Source organism: Triturus cristatus, chromosome 5_2 (genome assembly GCF_964204655.1).
Source record: "Triturus cristatus chromosome 5_2, aTriCri1.1, whole genome shotgun sequence".
Classification (NCBI taxonomy): domain Eukaryota; kingdom Metazoa; phylum Chordata; class Amphibia; order Caudata; family Salamandridae; genus Triturus; species Triturus cristatus.
This window is the reverse complement of record NC_140588.1, coordinates 482,150,050-482,167,372: the sequence shown is the minus strand read 5'-3', so window position 1 is coordinate 482,167,372 and position 17,323 is coordinate 482,150,050.

Sequence of the window (17,323 nt, the reverse complement as noted above, 5' to 3'; positions counted from 1 at the left end):
CGTGAACACACCACAATTCCACAGTGAAAGATGACCCTTTTTTAGCAAAGTACCTAGCTGTATTTTCTGAATCCTAGCTCTGCAGGCACCTAGGGAAACCTAGCAAACCTATACATTTTTGAAAACTAGACACCCAGGGGAATCCAGGATGGGGTGACTTGACTGCCTCTCACCAGGTTCTGTTACCCAGAATTCCTTGCCTACCTAATGGAATTTTGTAAAAAAAACATTTTCCTCACATTTCTGTGGGGGAAAGTTCTGGAATCTGCATGGATCCACAAATTTCCACCCACCCCGCGTTCCCCAAAGTCTTCTGAGAAAAACGGTACCTCAATTGAGTGGGTAGGCCTAGTGCCCATGACAGGAAACGGCACAAAACGCAACGTGGACACACTACAATTTCACCGTGAAAAATGACCCTTTTTTGGCAAAGTACCTAGCTGTAGTTTTTTAATCCTAGCTCTGCTGGCACCGGGGGAAACCTAGCAAACCTATACATTTGTGAAAACAAGACACCCAGGGGAATCCAGAATGGGGTGACTTGACTGGCTCACACTGGGGTTTGTTACCCAGAATCCCATGCAAAACTAAAAAATTGTCAAAAAAAACACATTTTCCTCACATTTCTGTGGTGAAATATTCTGGACTCAGCGTGGATCCACAAATTTCCACCCACCCCGCGTTCCACAAAGTCTTCCGAGAAAAATGGTACCTCACTTGTGTGGGGAGGCATAGTGGCCATGACAGGAAACGGCGCAAAACGCAACGTGGACACACCACAATTTCACAGTGAAAAATGACCCTTTTTTGGCAAAGTACCTAGCTTTAGTTTTTGAATCCTAGCTCTGCCGGCACCTAGGGAAACCTAGCAAACCTATACATTTCTTTAAACTAGACACCCAGGGGAATCCAGGATGGGGTGACTTGACTGCCTCTCTCCAGGTTCTGTTACCCAGAATTCCTTGCAAACCTAAAACATTGTAAAAAAAAAAAACATATTTTCCTCACATTTCTGTGGTGGAAAGTTCTGGAATCTGCGTGGATCCACAAATTTCCAACCACCCAGAGTACCCCAAAGTCTTCCGAGAAAAACAGTACCTCACTTGTGTGGGTAGGCCTAGTGCTCGCAACAGAAAATGGTGCAAAACGCCACGTGGACACCACAATTTTACAGTGAAAAAATGACCCTTTTTTGGCAAAGTGCCTAGCTGTAGTTTTTGAACCCTAGCTCTGCCAGCACTTTGGGAAACCTAGGAAACCTATACATTTTTTAAAACTAGACACTGAGGAGAATCCAGGATGTGGTGACTTGACTGCCTCTCTCCAGGTTCTGTTACCCAGAATTCCTTGCAAAGCTAAAACATTGTTAAAAAAACACATTTTCCTCACATTTCTGTGGTGGAAAGTTATGGAATCTGCATGGATCCACAAATTTCCACTCATCCCGCGTTCCCCAAAGTCTCCCGAGAAAAACGGTACCTCACTTGTGTGGGTAGGCCTAGTGGCTGCGACAGGAAACGGCGCAAAACACCACGTGGACCCACCACAATTTCACAGTGAAAAATGACCCTTTTTTGGCAAAGTACCTAGCTGTAGTTTTTTAATCCTAGCTCTGCCGGCACCTAGGGAAACCTAGCAAACCTATACAGTTTTGAAAACTAGACACCCAGGGAAATCCAGGATTGGGTGACTTGACTGCCTCTCACCAGGTTCTGTTACCAAGAATTCCTTGCCTACCTAAAAGAATTTGGTTAAAAAAAACACATTTTCCTCACATTTCTGGGGTGGAAAGTTCTGGAATCTGCATGGATCCACAAATTTCCACCCGCCCCGCGTTCCCCAAAGTCTTCTGAGAAAAACAGTACCTCACTTGTGTGGGTAGGCCTAGTGCCCACGACAGGAAACGGCGCAAACCGCAAAGTGGACACACCACAATTTCACAGTGAAAAATTACCCTTTTTTGGCAAAGTACCTAGCTGTAGTTTTTTAATCCTAGCTCTGCCGGAACCTAAGGAAAGCTAGCAGGCCTATACATTTTTTAAAACAAGACACCCAGGGGAATCCAGGATGGGGTGAATTGACTGCCTCTCACCAGGTTCTGTTACCCAGAATCCCTTGCAAACCTAAAACATTGTTTAAAAAACACATTTTCCTCACATTTCTGTGGTGGAAAGTTCTGGAATCTGCGTGGATCCACAAATTTCCACTCACCCCGTGTTCCCCAAGGTCTTCCGAGAAGAACGGTACCTCACTTGTGTGGGTAGGCCTAGTGGCCGCGACAGGAAACGTCGCAAAACACAACATGGACACACCACAAGCTCACAGTGAACAAGCATTTACAATGCAATGGTCTCGGCATTGTTAAAGTTAGAGCTATTGGCACTGCTCATGACATTAGTTTTTTTTCTTGTTTTTGTTTGTAAAAAATTTGAAGAAACGGCATTGTTATTTACAATGTCAATAGCTTAATCGCTCTCAAATGCGAGACCTATTGCATTTGCACCCACACACAGAGCCACAAACACAAAGCCACCCACACACACAGAGCCACCCACACAGAGCCACCCGCACAGAGCTATTCACATAGAGCCACCTGCACACAAATAGAGCCACCCACACAGAGCCACCTACACACACACACAGTTACCCACACACAGACAGAGCCACCCACGCATAGAGCCACCTACAAAAAAAGCCACCCACACAGAGGCACACACACACATACACACACACACACACACACACACACACACACATAGAGCCTACCACACACACACACAGATCTTAGAGTGGCTGTTGGGGAAATCAGGGACTAAAGACGTGAAAGACTAAAGGCAAAAGCAGCACAGGTTGCGGTGACGCTCCTCCCAGACTGCCCTCTCGCTCTCCCTCGCCCCTTCCCCCGGGAGCGTTCTAGTCTGGCCTCGTGTGACACTAAATGAAAACAAAAGAGCATAGAGATCTAGTGGTTTGAGAGCAGAGATCGAGTGGAAATAGACAACGGACGACAAGCTGAAGATTTCGTTTGTTGGTCTACAAGGTAGCCATCTTGGGAATAAAGCGGGGGTCCAGAAACGAGTCAGTGACAATATTAACCGATTCAAGCATACTTAGGACTTGGGTAGCAGCGCGAAATAGCACCTCTAGCTGCATCTCCCAAACATCCCGTGATTTGCAGGAGTATGCCGAGTGCGCTTGAAGAGAAAGAATTCTGAATATATATTGCACGCGCTTTTCTCGAGAGCAGAGCACAATCTTACCTGGTTCAAATCTCTGAGAAATGTGCCCCACCTTCAATAAAACACGTGTTAAAAGTCCTACCCCGCGAAGGCCGCCAGTACACCCCAACTCGCAAGCATGTTCAGAGCAACCCCCAAAAGGTATGAACTGCACATCCACACAGATAAGGGGGATGGACCAATAAGCAGGAAAGTTCTCTGATACCTTCGGGTCGAGTTCGCGATATATAAACACTACAACAACAAACAAACAAAAAAAAAATGAATGTTACATCTTCAGAAGCACTCCCAATTAGTGGTACTGCAAAGTCAATCTTAAATTTAGGAATCTTAAAGAAGTCTCCACATAGTTTAACATATTGCAACACGCGTGCTCAACAACCCTCACCAGCAAACCTACCCTCAAATAAAGCAAAAAATAAAAATCTATTGGCTCACCATAACGCCACCACCCCATTAGCCCCATCTTTTCAAATGCTCGTCGCCTGACTAACCAAGAACAGAAATGCCACTGTTACTATGTTCTGGTTTCACACGCCTTATCGAAAACTGAAAAACAAAAGAGCAGTGTGCAATGGAACACGTGGTCTCTACGGCAGAAGGAAAATCCCAGCGCAGCTTTGCTTATCTGGCAGCCTGACAATAGTAGCAGAAGATGGGGGAAAACTGACCGCAAGCAGCTAGAAGCTCACACCAGGGGAATGACAGCGCTACTCTCGCGTCCTGCCCTGCACAAGAATGCTGCCCACCAAGTCCACGTTGAACCTCAGGGAGACAGACGACTGAGCACGAGCACAACCGGAGCTTACAGGCACCGCCGCTGTTCTTTAACCCGCCCCTGGGGAACAGCGCAGTCTCAAATTGGGTGAAAGCATGTTTTTAGAGATTGGCTACCGCTTTAAAAAACAAGCACACCACTCCCTTTCTCCGAGGTGAAGCAGAAATGCCTCGGAGAAACGCAGTGGCGTTTTCGGATTCGGGGGCGTGTTTTTCTTTTTCTCTCTTCTTGCCATTGGCTGGAGGAGAGAAAAACACGCCCAGAGAAAACCTCGGAAAAAACACGCCCCCGAATCCGAAAAGGACGGGGCTTGTTTTGCGAGACAAACCTCTTCTCCAAGAGGAGAAAAGAGGGGCGGGTTCAAGCCCCTCTTCTCCAAGTCATTAAATCTCGCGCAAGCGCAGCCTTCGCTAGCCGAGACCTAAAAAACAGCTGTATCTATCGGTCCTTAAAAAATGGGGTTGACCACGCAAAACAAATCACTTTCTCAGTTAGGATTACATCAAATTCGCACGGTTAAATGGGGAACAGATAAAGTATAATGCCAGCCAACCTAGATTAATGAAACATGACAGTCTATTTAGTCTCAAGCGCGGTGTTATCTGTTTTACTACAAAGACAATTAATAAATGCAGGAGTATCTAACTTCCAATACATGCAGCGTGTTGTAAATTGATTACAAAGGTTGGTTCCAACTTCACTAAGGTTTCTAACGTCATTTAGTTGCATTTTTCATTTTTGTAGCATATATAGACCAAGGTTATTACTATGCTTAAATCTACTGACTAGCCATAAACTAAATCTATCTAACGTAAAAGTTGGTTTAAGCCCCCATCAAAGTAGCAGTGAATTAAATATCTATAAAGGTAAAGCAGCTTTGTACCGAACGTTTTCTGAATGCAGAGGTTTCATAAATACATGCTGGCCACTCATATCCTCCTGTATACATCTTGTGCTCAGTGCCAGAGCAGAGCAATAGGGTTCTGCTCTGCAGGACAATTCCTGACACCCAAGCCCACCCGTACCACAATGTTCTGACAAATTCGACGCGCTGAGGTGCATTTCATTAATCCTTTCAATGACACGCATCTATGAGCAGAAAGCGGGATCTTTAGCATCTTTCGCTGCCTTGCTCCGGGACAGATATAATAAATGAGACAATCCCACAAAACACAGAAGGAACCAAAACAGTAATACCTGCTGCGCCGTTCACCTTCTGTCTGTTCCTCTCAACGAAATCAAGACCAGAGGCAGCTCAAACAACACCGTGGTCTACCCATGTGAAGGGGACCGCAGCTTCTGTATTGACTGTGGCCCCTCTCTGCCGCTCTCAGCATCCGACCACAGGCGACAGGTCCAGGGTAGACTTCCGGCGAAGACAGCCACCCGGCCTGATAACGCGCCAGGAACGCGTCGCTTCCTGTAGCTCAGAACTCCTGCCCTGATAGCAGCGAATGTCTCAACTGGATATCATTTGAAATAGCAAGTCTAAACGCAGTGATATCAATCACAAAGGGAAGGGGAAAAGGAAGGGAGACCACAAGACAAATTAGAAAAAGGTATATATTGTAGGTAGTTAACAGCACTACGGTACAATCAAAGTACAAATGACCAAAATAACACAAGTGAGCACTGGGCGTGCTAGTGATAGTGAACGGCAAAGTGACGGCAAAATCCTAAGGAGTGGAAAGACGGGCGAATAAACCGTTTATTCGCCCGTCTTTCCACTCCTTAGGATTTACTCCCGTCCATCGATTTAATTACCCCTGGACCTATCTTTACGAGATTTGACTTCCATGCCGGGCTCCAGGACACTCATCGCTCCCGGCTACAGCCTAATTTGACCTTCCAGTTTTGCTCCCGTCCATCGATTTCATCACTCGTGGACCCATTGCTACCAATCCTTACGAGATTTGACTCCTATGCCTGGCCCCAGGAAATCCATTGCTCCCGGCTACAGTACTTATTGATGCAGACCATCGACTGCTTTAATCCTTAATCTTTGATCTGGCGCTGATTTATGCTTGCGTACCTTCCACCTTTATTGGATTCCCTGCACTTACCTGTATTACGCCCAGCATACGTTAAACTATGACCATTGTCCTGATGATGGCCTGAAATTATATCAGGCTGAAACGCCGTCGACAATCCTCAGCGAAGAACTTTGGCTTCTCTGTGGTCTTTTTTAAAAACTTGTTCAAACCAGACTGTATATAATTATTTTCCTTGACCACATTGTCATTATAATTGTTTTTTCGTCGTTCACGCTGTCTTCACCCATTGTGTCACTGCGCCGTTCACTATCACTAGCACGCCCAGTGCTCACTTGTGTTATTTTGGTCATTTGTACTTTGATTGTACCGTAGTGCTGTTAACTACCTACAATATATACCTTTTTCTAATTTGTCTTGTGGTCTCCCTTCCTTTTCCCCTTCCCTTTGTGATTGATATCACTGCATTTAGACTTGCTATTTCAAATGATATCCAGTTGAGACATTGTTGTTGTGTTAAAAACTTTGCCCGGTCTCTGCTGGGAAAACGGGTGTACTCCTGTTCATTGTTTCTCTGATAGCAGCGAAGGCTGTGATTGGTTGAGAGTGAAAGTGTGCTTGCTTCCATTGGCTACTGCTAAAAAAAAAAAAACTTTAACTAGAAGACCTCGCAAACGCGATTACCTTCTACGTGCTTGAAAAACAAAGAGGCTTCTTTAATGTGCTGAGTAGTTTGATTACGGCGCCCCAGTGTTTATATTTAGGGTACCGTGCATGCCTCAAAGCATATAATAATACACTTTTGATTGGTAGAAATGGGAGTGCGGCCGAACAACAGATTGTAACAAAATGAAAGCTGCAAGAAAGCCGTGAGAATGTGGTGAGAATAGCGGGCGATATAAATCAAAGCGAGGGGAAGAAACGAACGAGGAAGCAAAGCCAAACGGCGTGGCTTTAATTTTCAGTAATAACTAGACCTATTGGCCTCGCTAACACTTATTTAATTAGAGATAGCTAAAACTTTTGGAAATGTTGTGTCTAATAATTGGTTGATATAAACTATGCAGAAAAATCTATTCAAGTTTTAGATCAAAACGAGACACAATTGAAGGGCTAAAAAGAACTGCTCACAGATTATCCACTAAATAATACCAGAAACAGAGTAAATATAGAAACTTCTAGGCACAGTGCTCTCAGAACAAACCAAGCACACCACCGCCTTTCTCCGAGGCGAAGCAGAAATGCCTCGGAGAAAGGCAGCGGCGGTTCCGGATTCGGGGGCGTGTTTTTCTTTTCTCTCCTCTTGCCATTGGCTGGAGGAGATAATGAGAAAAGTAGCAAAAAACACGCCCCCGAATCCGAAAAGGACGGGGCCTGTTCGGAGAGACAAACCTCTTCTCCAATGGCTGGCCAGCATTCAAAAGGCCAGCCAATGGAGAAGAGGGGAGAAGAGGGGCGGGTTCAAGCCCCTCTTCTCCAAAACGTTAAATCTCGGACCGAGACTGCGCAAGCGCAGCCTTCGAGCCGAGACCTAAAAATGACCCTTTTTTAGCAAAATGCCTAGCTGTAGTTTTTGAATCCTAGCTCTGCCGGCACCTAGGGAAACCTAGCAAACCTATAAAGTTTTGAAATCTAGACACCCAGGAGAATCCAGGATGGGGTGACTTGACTGCCTCTCACCAGGTTCTGTTACCCAGAATTCCTTGCCTACCTAAAAGAATTTTGTAAAAAAACCCACATTTTCCTCACATTTCTGTGGTGAAAAGTTCTGGAATCTGCGTGGATCCACAAATTTCCGCTCACCCCGCCTTCCCCAAGGTCTTCCGAGAAAAATGGTACCTCCCTTCCATGGATGGGTCAAGGACCCGTGACAGGCAAGGGCCCAAAAACTATTGAGGTGACAACAAAATTACCCATCACAAACCAACCTGGTTTTGCAAGGGGGGTCTCATGAGTCTTTAGCCCTGGGCTCAGCGACCATCTAGGGAAACCTACCAATCCCACACATTTCTGGAAACTAGACACCCGGGGAAGTCCAGTGATGTATGGCTTGCGTTGGTCCCCTAGCGTTTTTCTTCCCACAATTCCCTGCAAACCTCAAATTTAGATGAAAATGTCACTTTTTGCTGAAATTTCTGTGTGGGAAAGTTCTGAAATCTACGTGGATCCACAAATGTCCTCCCACCCAACGTTCCCCAAGGTCTCCCGATAAAAATGATATCTCACTCGCGTGGGTGGGTCAAGTACCCACGACAGGCAAGGGCCCAAAACCTATTGAGGCGACATCAAAATTACCTATCACAAAACAACCTGGTTTTGCAAGGGGAGTCCCATGAGGTTTTGGCCCCGGGCTCGTCGGCCATCTAGGGAAATCTACCAAACCCACACATTTCTGAAAACTAGACACCCGGGGAGTCCAGCGAGGTATGGCTTGCAAGGGTCCCCTAAAGTTTTCCTACCCAGAATCCCCTGCAAGCCTTAAAATTAGCTGAAAAAATCACTTTTTTTCTCAAATCTCTGTGTGGGAAAGTTCTGGAATCTATGTTGATCTACAAATTTCCTACCATCCAGTGTGTGCCCAGGTCTCACAATAAAAATGGTACCTTACTCACATGGGTGGATCAAGTACCCGCGACAGGCTAGGGCCAAAAACGTATTGAGGAGACATCAAAATTAACTATCACAAAACAACCTGGATTTACAAGGGGGGTCACCTGGGTTTTTGGCCACGGGCTCGGCGGCCATCTGGGGAAACTTCCAAACCCACACATTTCTGAAAAGTAGACACCCGGGGGAGTCCAGCGAGGTATGGCTTGCGTGGGTCTCCCAACATTTTCCTACCCAGAATCCCCTGCAAACCTCAAATTTCACTGAAAAAAATCATTTTTTTTCTCAAATATCTGTGTGGGAAAGTTCTGGAATCTCCGTAGATCCACAAATTTCCTACACCCAGCGTCCCCCCCGGTCTCCCGACAAAAATGGTACCTCACTTGTGTGGGTAGGCAAAGTGGCTGAAAGAGGATATGGCCCAAATCGTATTGTGGAGACTTCAAAAATTACCTATAACAAAACTACCTGGTTTTGGTGTGGGGCACCTGGTTTCTTGGCCCCGGGCTAGCCGCCATCTAGGGAAACCTACCAAATCCACACGTTTCTGAAAACTAGATACCCTGGGGAGTCCAATGAGGTATGGCTTCCGTGGATCCCCCAACGTTTCCCTACCCAGAATCCCCTGCAAACCTCAAATTTAGCTGAACACATTTTCCACATATTTTTGCGTGGAATCACCTCGCTGGCAAAAATGTCCTACCACCCAGCGTTCCCCGAGTTAAATGATACCTCACTTATGAGGGTGACCAAAGCATAACTGGCTAAAAATGTATTTTTTTTTAAACTGTAGCACTTAGAATGCTCTGTGCTATACTCTAAATCCATATGTTTCGGGCTCTTCCAAGCCACAGGCCTTTGGCCCACCCACACAAGTGAGGTATCATTTTACTCGGGAAAACAAGGGGAACGCTGGGTGGTAGGGACATTTTGGCCGGCATGGTGATCCCACGCAAAAATGTATGGAAAAAGTGATTTTTTTCAGCTAAATTTGAGGTTTGCAGGGGATTCTGGGTAGGAAAACGTTGGGGGACCCACGTAAGCCATACCTCGCTGGACATCCCCGGGTGTCTAGTTTTCAGAAATGTTTGGGTTTGGTAGTTTTCGAAGATGGCTGCCGAGCCCGGGGACAAAACCAGGTTGTTTTGTGATAGGTAATTTTGATGTTACCTCAATAGGTTTTGTGCCCTTGCCTGTCACGGGTACTTGACCCACCCACGCGAGTGAGGTATAATTTTTATCAGGAGACCTGGGGAGACGTTGGGTGGGAGCAAATTTGTGGATCCACGTAGATTCCAGAACTTTCCCACACAGAACTTTGCGAAAAAAGTGAATTTTTCAGCTAAATTTGAGGTTTGCAGGGGATTTTGGGTAGGAAAACGTTAGGGGACCCACGCAAGCCATACCTCGCTAGACGCCCCCGGGTGTCTAGTTTTCAGAAATGTGTGGTTTTGGTAGGTTTCCCTAGATGGCCGCCAAGCATGGGGCCAAAAACTCATGGGACCCCCTTGCAAAACCAGGTTGTTTTGTGATAGGTAATTTTGATGTCGCCTCAGTAGGTTTTGGGCCCTTGCATGTCGTGGGCACTAGGCCTACCCACGCAAGTGAGGTCCCATTTTTCTCGGAAGACTTTGGGAACAGGAGGTGGGTGGAATTTTGTGGACCCACGCAGTTTCCAGAACTTTCCACCATAGAAATGTGAGGAAAATGTGTTTTTTTGGACAGATTTTTAGGTTTGCAAGGGATTCTGGGTAACAGAACCTGGTGAGAGCCAGCCAAGTCACCCCATCCTGGATTCCCCTGGGTGTCTAGTTTTCAAAAATTTACAGGTCTGCTAGGCTTCCCTATGTGCTGGCTGCGCTAGGGCCCAAAATCCACAGGTAAGCAGATTGCTAAAAACAACTCCGTGCCTAGTCGGCTTTCTGCCGCCCTGGGGGGGATACCGGGGGGAAGGGGGGGGGGGGCAGAAAGCCTACTAGTCGCCAGGGATTTTTTTGGGCAAATTTTAATTAGGGTGGGGGCTGTCCAAAACGGGCATGCCAATGCCCCCACCCTAATTAAAATTTGCCCAATAAAATCCCTGGCGTCTAGTGGGCTTTTTGCCCCCCCCCCGGGGGAGCAGATTGTGGGCTACTGCCCGATCTGCCCCCCAGGGGGGGCAGGAAGGCTGTAATTGTTGTGGGGAGGGGGTGGGGGCATGGGCATACCCATTTTGGGAGCCCCCACCCTAATTCAAATTTTCCCAAAAAAAATCCCTAGCGTCTAGTGGGTTTTTTGCTCCCCCCCCGGCGGGGCAGATTGGGGGCTAATGCCCCCATGTGCCCCAGGGGGGGCAGAAAGGCCACTAGACGCCAGGAAGTTTTTTGGACAAATTTTTTTTTTTTTTTTTTTTTTTTTTTTTTTTGAAACCGTTTATTGCAGTCTGTAAAAATTTACAGGTATGGGCCTACAACCACCCGGCCGGCCGCTAGAGTGACAAAAGCATATTGCATACATACAGTAAGAGTCTCTTGGCAGTGCAGAGTAGCGAAACAGGAGATATCAATGTTGCAGGCCACATAGCTCCATGCCCACAGTACGGTTCCCTTTTCTCAAAACAAAACAACACGAAAAACCACACCCGCAAGGCAACCCGCGATCCAAGTGACAGCATGTGCTCCATAAGTGGGGGATCCAAACCAGCAGCAGAACTCTGACGAGGGGAATGGGAGTAGATCAGGGACTGGGGGACCGCGTGCCCACGGCCGAGGGAGGGGGGCCATCTAGGGAGACGGAGCAGGCGAGGCAGCCGGTAGCAGTGGCGGCTCACAAATACCCCCGCGGTAAGCGTTCCAGGGGCCCCAGATTTTCACCCACGCCCCAGGCTTACCCCTCGCCACATACACCACCTTTTCACGAAACATACACCAATCCATATGTTCTTTCCAAGCCAACACCGCAGGGGGCCTCTGGGATCCCCACAATTGAGCAATATCACGCTTAGCTATCATGTATCCCAGAGTCACCCACCGCGTCTGCGGGACCGAATAGTCATTTGGTTCCCACACATTCAGCAGGCATCTCCTCGCTTCAGGCAACAGCGCGACACGCGTAACCACACGCAGGACCTCATGCACACCACGCCAGAATCGCTCCACCTTTGGGCACTCCCACAGTATATGCATGAAAGTTGCCAACGCACCACAGCCACGCTTACACATTCCGTCACCAGCAAAGCCCATACGTAGAAGCCTTGGCCCCGTCACGTAAACCCGGTGAAGGATCTTAAGCTGGACGAAACGAAGGCGAGCCGGGATGGCCACCTCTTTTGGAGAGGCCACCGCGGAAATCCAATCCTCGTCGTCCAGCTCTAGCCCGTCGGCGACCCAGGCCTCGCGGAGACTAGTCAGCAGGCACGATCTGTCGTTGATCAGTTTTTTATATACGAGGGAGATCGTGCTGTCTGGGACATGGCCATCCAGCACTCTGTCCTCCAGGGGGGAAGACTCCGGAATGGACGCGACATCCGGGAAGACGGAGCCCAGCGCATGGCGGACTTGTAGGTACCGAAAGTACTCACTGCCCTGCAGCTGAAACTCCGTCTGCAGCGCCGCAAAAGTCTTGAATCCCCCCCTCGTCCAGAGATCTCCCACCGTGCTGATTCCGATCGTGTCCCACTTCTCGAAGCCCTTCGACGTCCACAGGGAGCCCAACCTCTCAGACGCGTACAGCGGTGACGCTCGGGTCAAACGGTCCTTCCACCCCATGGCTGCATTAGCTGCGTGCCAGACACGCACCATGACACGCGTCGGTCCCGTCAGACGGGAGTCGGGCGCGGCAGAGTAGAGCGCTCGATTGTAGTCGCCACCGGGCAGGAGCATCTTGTCCATCTCAAACGCCGGGTTCAAGGCGGGCCCGTAAAGGCCATGATTAATTGCAGCCAGTTGGGAGGCCCAGTAATACCGTTTAATGTCCGGGAGGGCGACCCCCCCATCGTACCACGGGAGCGTCAATTTAGCTAGAGCAATGCGCGGCCTCCCGTCCCAGAACAGGCGCCGCTGGAGGCCCTCCACCTCACGGAAATAGCGTGCTGGAACCAAGTCCATAGTATTCTGGAGGGCGTAGAGGAAGCGCGGCAAGGACATCATTTTAAACAAGGCCGCTCGGCCGAGCGGCGAAAGCGGCAGGCGCCGCCAGCGCACCACGTCCTCCTTCAAGCGCTGGAGGGGGGGCAACAAATTCCGCTCATAGCGGGCCTCCGGGTCAAGAGTGATATATATACCCAGGTACCGAAACCCCTGGGAGGCAATCTGGATCGGACAGTCCCGTGGCAGGACCGGAGCCTCCCCGGAAAGCACGTATACACAGGATTTCGCCCAGTTGATGACAAGTCCTGAGTTGCGACCGAATGAGCGCAAAACATCAACCAGGACGATCAGTGATTTACGCGGGGAGGCGAGATACAGGAGGATATCATCAGCATAGAGGGACACACGGTCCTCATGCTCGGGGGTCCAGCGGAGACCACGGATGGAAGGGTGCCACCGCAGCCACTCCGCCAGGGGCTCCAGGGCCAGTGCAAACAGGAGAGGTGACAAGGGGCAACCCTGTCGCGTGCCCCGCCCCAGCGCGAATGGGACCGAGACTCGCCCATTCACCACCACCTGCGCCAATGGGCCCGAGTACAACAATTTGACCCAGCTGATAAAGCCCGGTCCAAATCCAAATTTCGCCAGCATCGCCCAGATGTATGGCCACTCCAGCGTGTCAAACGCCATGGTGGCGTCCAAGGACGCCAAGATGGCCGGCTCCCGCACAAATGGGACACGCGCGAGCACCCCGTGCAAGCGCCGCAGATTGAGCGCCGTGTTGCGGTGTGGTATAAAGCCAGATTGGTCTTGGTGGACCAAATCGCCCACCACGCCAACCAACCGGTTGGCCAACACCTTGGCGAGGATTTTGGGCTCCGCGTTCAGGAGCGAGATCGGCCTATAGGATGTGACCCGTTCACGGGGCTTCCCCTCCTTGTGGATCACCACAATTGTGGCCAGACGCTGGTCCGGCGGGAGGGAACCCTGCGAGTGGGCCGCCAGGAACATCGCGCGCAGGTGGGGCGCCAACACATCCGGGCGTAGCTTGTATAGCTCAATGGGAATACCATTGGGGCCCATGGCCTTGCCGGATGCAACCGAGCGAATAGCCAAGGCAATTTCGTCCGAGGTGGGAGGAGCGTCCAGCGAATCCCTGTCCTCCACCGTAAGGGAGGGCAGTGCGATGTCCCGAAGCAGGGCATGGGAATCTTCCTCCGAGCAGGGGGAAACCGGGGAGTAGACTTCGCGGAAATAGTCCGCAAAGCAGGAGACAATGGCTTCCGGCTCGGTGACACACGCACCATCCACACTCTCAATCAAAGGAACCACGCGGCTCGCTCTCTCCCTCTTATCCAACAACGCAATCAATTTGCCAGCCTTATCACCCACATCATACAATCGCCCCTGCTGCTCTCTACTGAGGCCCCTGGCCGCCTCCGTGACGAGGGCCCGATAGGCCGCCTGCTTTAGGTGTAGAACATGCAGCTTGGCGTCTGTTACCCCGCTCCCCAGGTCACCCTCCAGTTCTGCAATCTCGGCCTCTACCCGGGTCACCTCCTCCCGCTCGCGCCGCCGGGCATGGGAGATAAAGGAGAGGGCCTCCCCTCTTAGAATTACCTTGAAAGCCTCCCACAGGGAGATGGCCGAAGGGACCGACCCCACATTCTCGTCGAAATATCGCTGTAAGGATTTGATCAAATCGGCACGAATGGTGGGGTCGCGCAAATACCATGCATTGATTGGAGCCACCCTGCCATCCCCCCTCGGGAAGACATCGAAATGTAACAGCAATGGGGAGTGGTCTGAGATACCCCGCGCCAGATGGCGCACCTCCCCCACCCTCCCTGCATGGGCCGCCGGGACAAGGATGTAATCAAGCCGCGAGAGGCTACCATGGGCGCCCGAGTGGAAGGTGTACTGCCGCTGTGCGGGATGTTTTAATCGCCAGCAATCCACCAGGCCCAGCGTGTCCAAAAGGCCGGGCAGCCACGCCTGTGCCCGGGGGAGGTCCCTAGGGGGATGGCGATCCAGAGACCCAGAAGCTACCGCATTAAAGTCCCCTCCAACCACCAGCAGGCCACTCGGAAGGTCCAGAAGGAGGTGCCCCAGATCCGCAAATGTGGTGGCTTGTAACCCAGGCGGGACGTACACTGATATAAAAATAAACACTCTACCCTCCATTCTTCCCACCAGAACAGTGTAGCGTCCCCTCTCATCATGGCGCACCTCATCAATCTCCAACGGGAGCGAGTTCTTGATCATAATGCCCACCCCCCGCGAGCCCGAAGTGAAGCCAGAATGGGCCGCCAAACGATATCCCCGCCGATTCATTGCATGAAAGGAGTTACCTATAAGGTGCGTCTCCTGCAGGAAGACAACATCTGGTGAAATACGTTTTAAGTACTGCAGGACCACACCACGCTTAATCCTATCCCCCAGGCCGTTAACATTCCATGACAACACAGTCAAATCCCTACCCCCCATCATACGTCGAAACAATCGGTCGTCCCCCACCGAGCATCTTAAGAACAACAACACAGTAGCGGGTTTGCCTTGCGGTGCAAACAAACAACACCCCCCCCCCACCCCCCCATCCCAACAGAACTCCCCCCTCCCTGCACCCCTGCATGAGCCCAGACAGCCCCCCCAAAGTGCAGTGTGCCTGTCGCCCCATAGCTAAAACTAACTAGTCCCCCAGAGGAGGAGGGAAGCCCCCAACAGACCCCGCATGACCTCCGTAGGAGGGGAACATATGCAATCAATAAATGGTGAAGGAACATCGTCCAAAGCAAGGCCTATTCAGTCACCCCTCAATTCTGATCCGGCGGGCCCTCCTCGCCAGCCGCGCCCCCCCCGCCCCCCCGGCCCCGATCTCCAGGCAGAGTGTCCAACCAGTCCCCAGCCGCCTCGGGCCGGTCAAAGAAGTGCGTGCGACCATCCACCTCCACCCTCAGCTTAGCTGGAAAAAGCATTGAGTACTTGAGGTTCAGGTCCCGTAGGCGACGTTTAACACCAAGAAAACTCTGTCTCTGCTTCTGAACCGCCGGAGTAAAGTCTGGGTAGAAATGCACATCCATGTTGTCAAGCTTGACCGGTCCCTGTTGCCTGGAGGTCTGGAGGATAGCATCTCTGTCCCGAAAATTAAAAATCCGGGCAATGAGAGGCCGCGGCGGGGCACCGGTCTTAGGTCTGCCCCCAGGGACCCGGTGAGCACGCTCCACCGCAAAAAGATTACTCAGCCCCCGGGGCTGGAGATGGGTCAGGATCAATTCTTCCACAAAAAGATCCGCCGCCTCCGCCTCTCGTCCCTCCGGCACCCCCACAATACGGACATTATTCCTCCGGGCCCGACCCTCGGAATCCTCCAGTCGCCGGTCCATCAGGGCGCTCGCCTGGCCAAGCCGGCGCACCTCCTTCTGAAGGGCCACCACGTCCGTCGTGAGGCTCGTTGTGGTGTGGGCCAGGGAATCGACCCGGTCGTTCGTTTTGGACAAGTCTGCCCTCACAAGGCTCACATCCACCAGGACCGAGTCTATTTTTTGCGCTAGGGTGTCGAAACGCTGGTCCACCGAGGCCTTCATCTCTGCAATGGCGCCCATGACGTCCCGGAGGGTCAGATCCACCGGATGAGCAGATGCCTCCGTCGGGCCCACCGGGGATGCGCGCAATGTCTCCGGAGAACCCTTCTGGAGCGTGTAGCGGTCCATACTGTTAGCTTGGTGCGCCGTGCCACGGCGGGTTGTCTTCACCTTCGCCCGGTCGCCATCTTGTTTGGTGGACATGCTTGCTCTCCCACCGCCGTGCCAATCTCCTCAAACGGGCCGCTATACCAATTCACGGGCTCCGGGGGGGGGCGGGGGCGACCACCGAACCGCAGGTCAACCCACCGCCGGCGGGTCGGCCGGGCTCCTGGACAAGACCACACCACCGCACCCGGCTCCGCAACCCAGCCTCGCTTGAGTGCAAGGAGGGCGCAAAAGCGAAAGTGAAAGTGCGGGGTACGCGAGTCACCCAGCCCTGCCCGCCGCTGTTGTTCAATATGTCCCCGGATCGCCCCACTACTCCAATCCGGGGGGCCGGCGAGGAGAAGGCCGCAACCTTCGATCGGTGCTCCCACCGGTGTCCGGGGTCCGATTCGAGCCCGAAAAACGGGTGGCGCCTCTGCTCGGGTTCCCCGACACAGTCCCCTCAACAAGGACAGGATATCGCCAGGATTAATTCAGGAGGTCGCGGAGGTCCTCGGGAGCCTCGCACCTACGCGGCCATCTTGGTTGCGCGCTAGGCTCCTCCCCTACCTTTTGGACAAATTTTAATTGGGGTGGGGGCTGCCCACAACGGGCATGCCAATGCCCCCACCCTAATTAAAATTTGCCCCAAAAATCCCTGGCGTCTAGTGGCCTTTTTACCCCCGGAGGGGTAGATTGGGGGCTACTGCCCCATCGGCCCCCCAGGGGGAGCAGGAAGGCTGTAATTCTTGTGGGGGAGGAGGTGGGGGCATGGGCATGCCCGTTTTGGGAGCCCCCACTCAAATTCAAATTTGCCCCCAAAAAATCCCTGGCGTCTAGTGAGCTTTTTGCCCCCCCCCTCCCGGCGGGGCAGATTGGGGTTAATACCCCCATCTGCCCCCCAGGGGGGGCA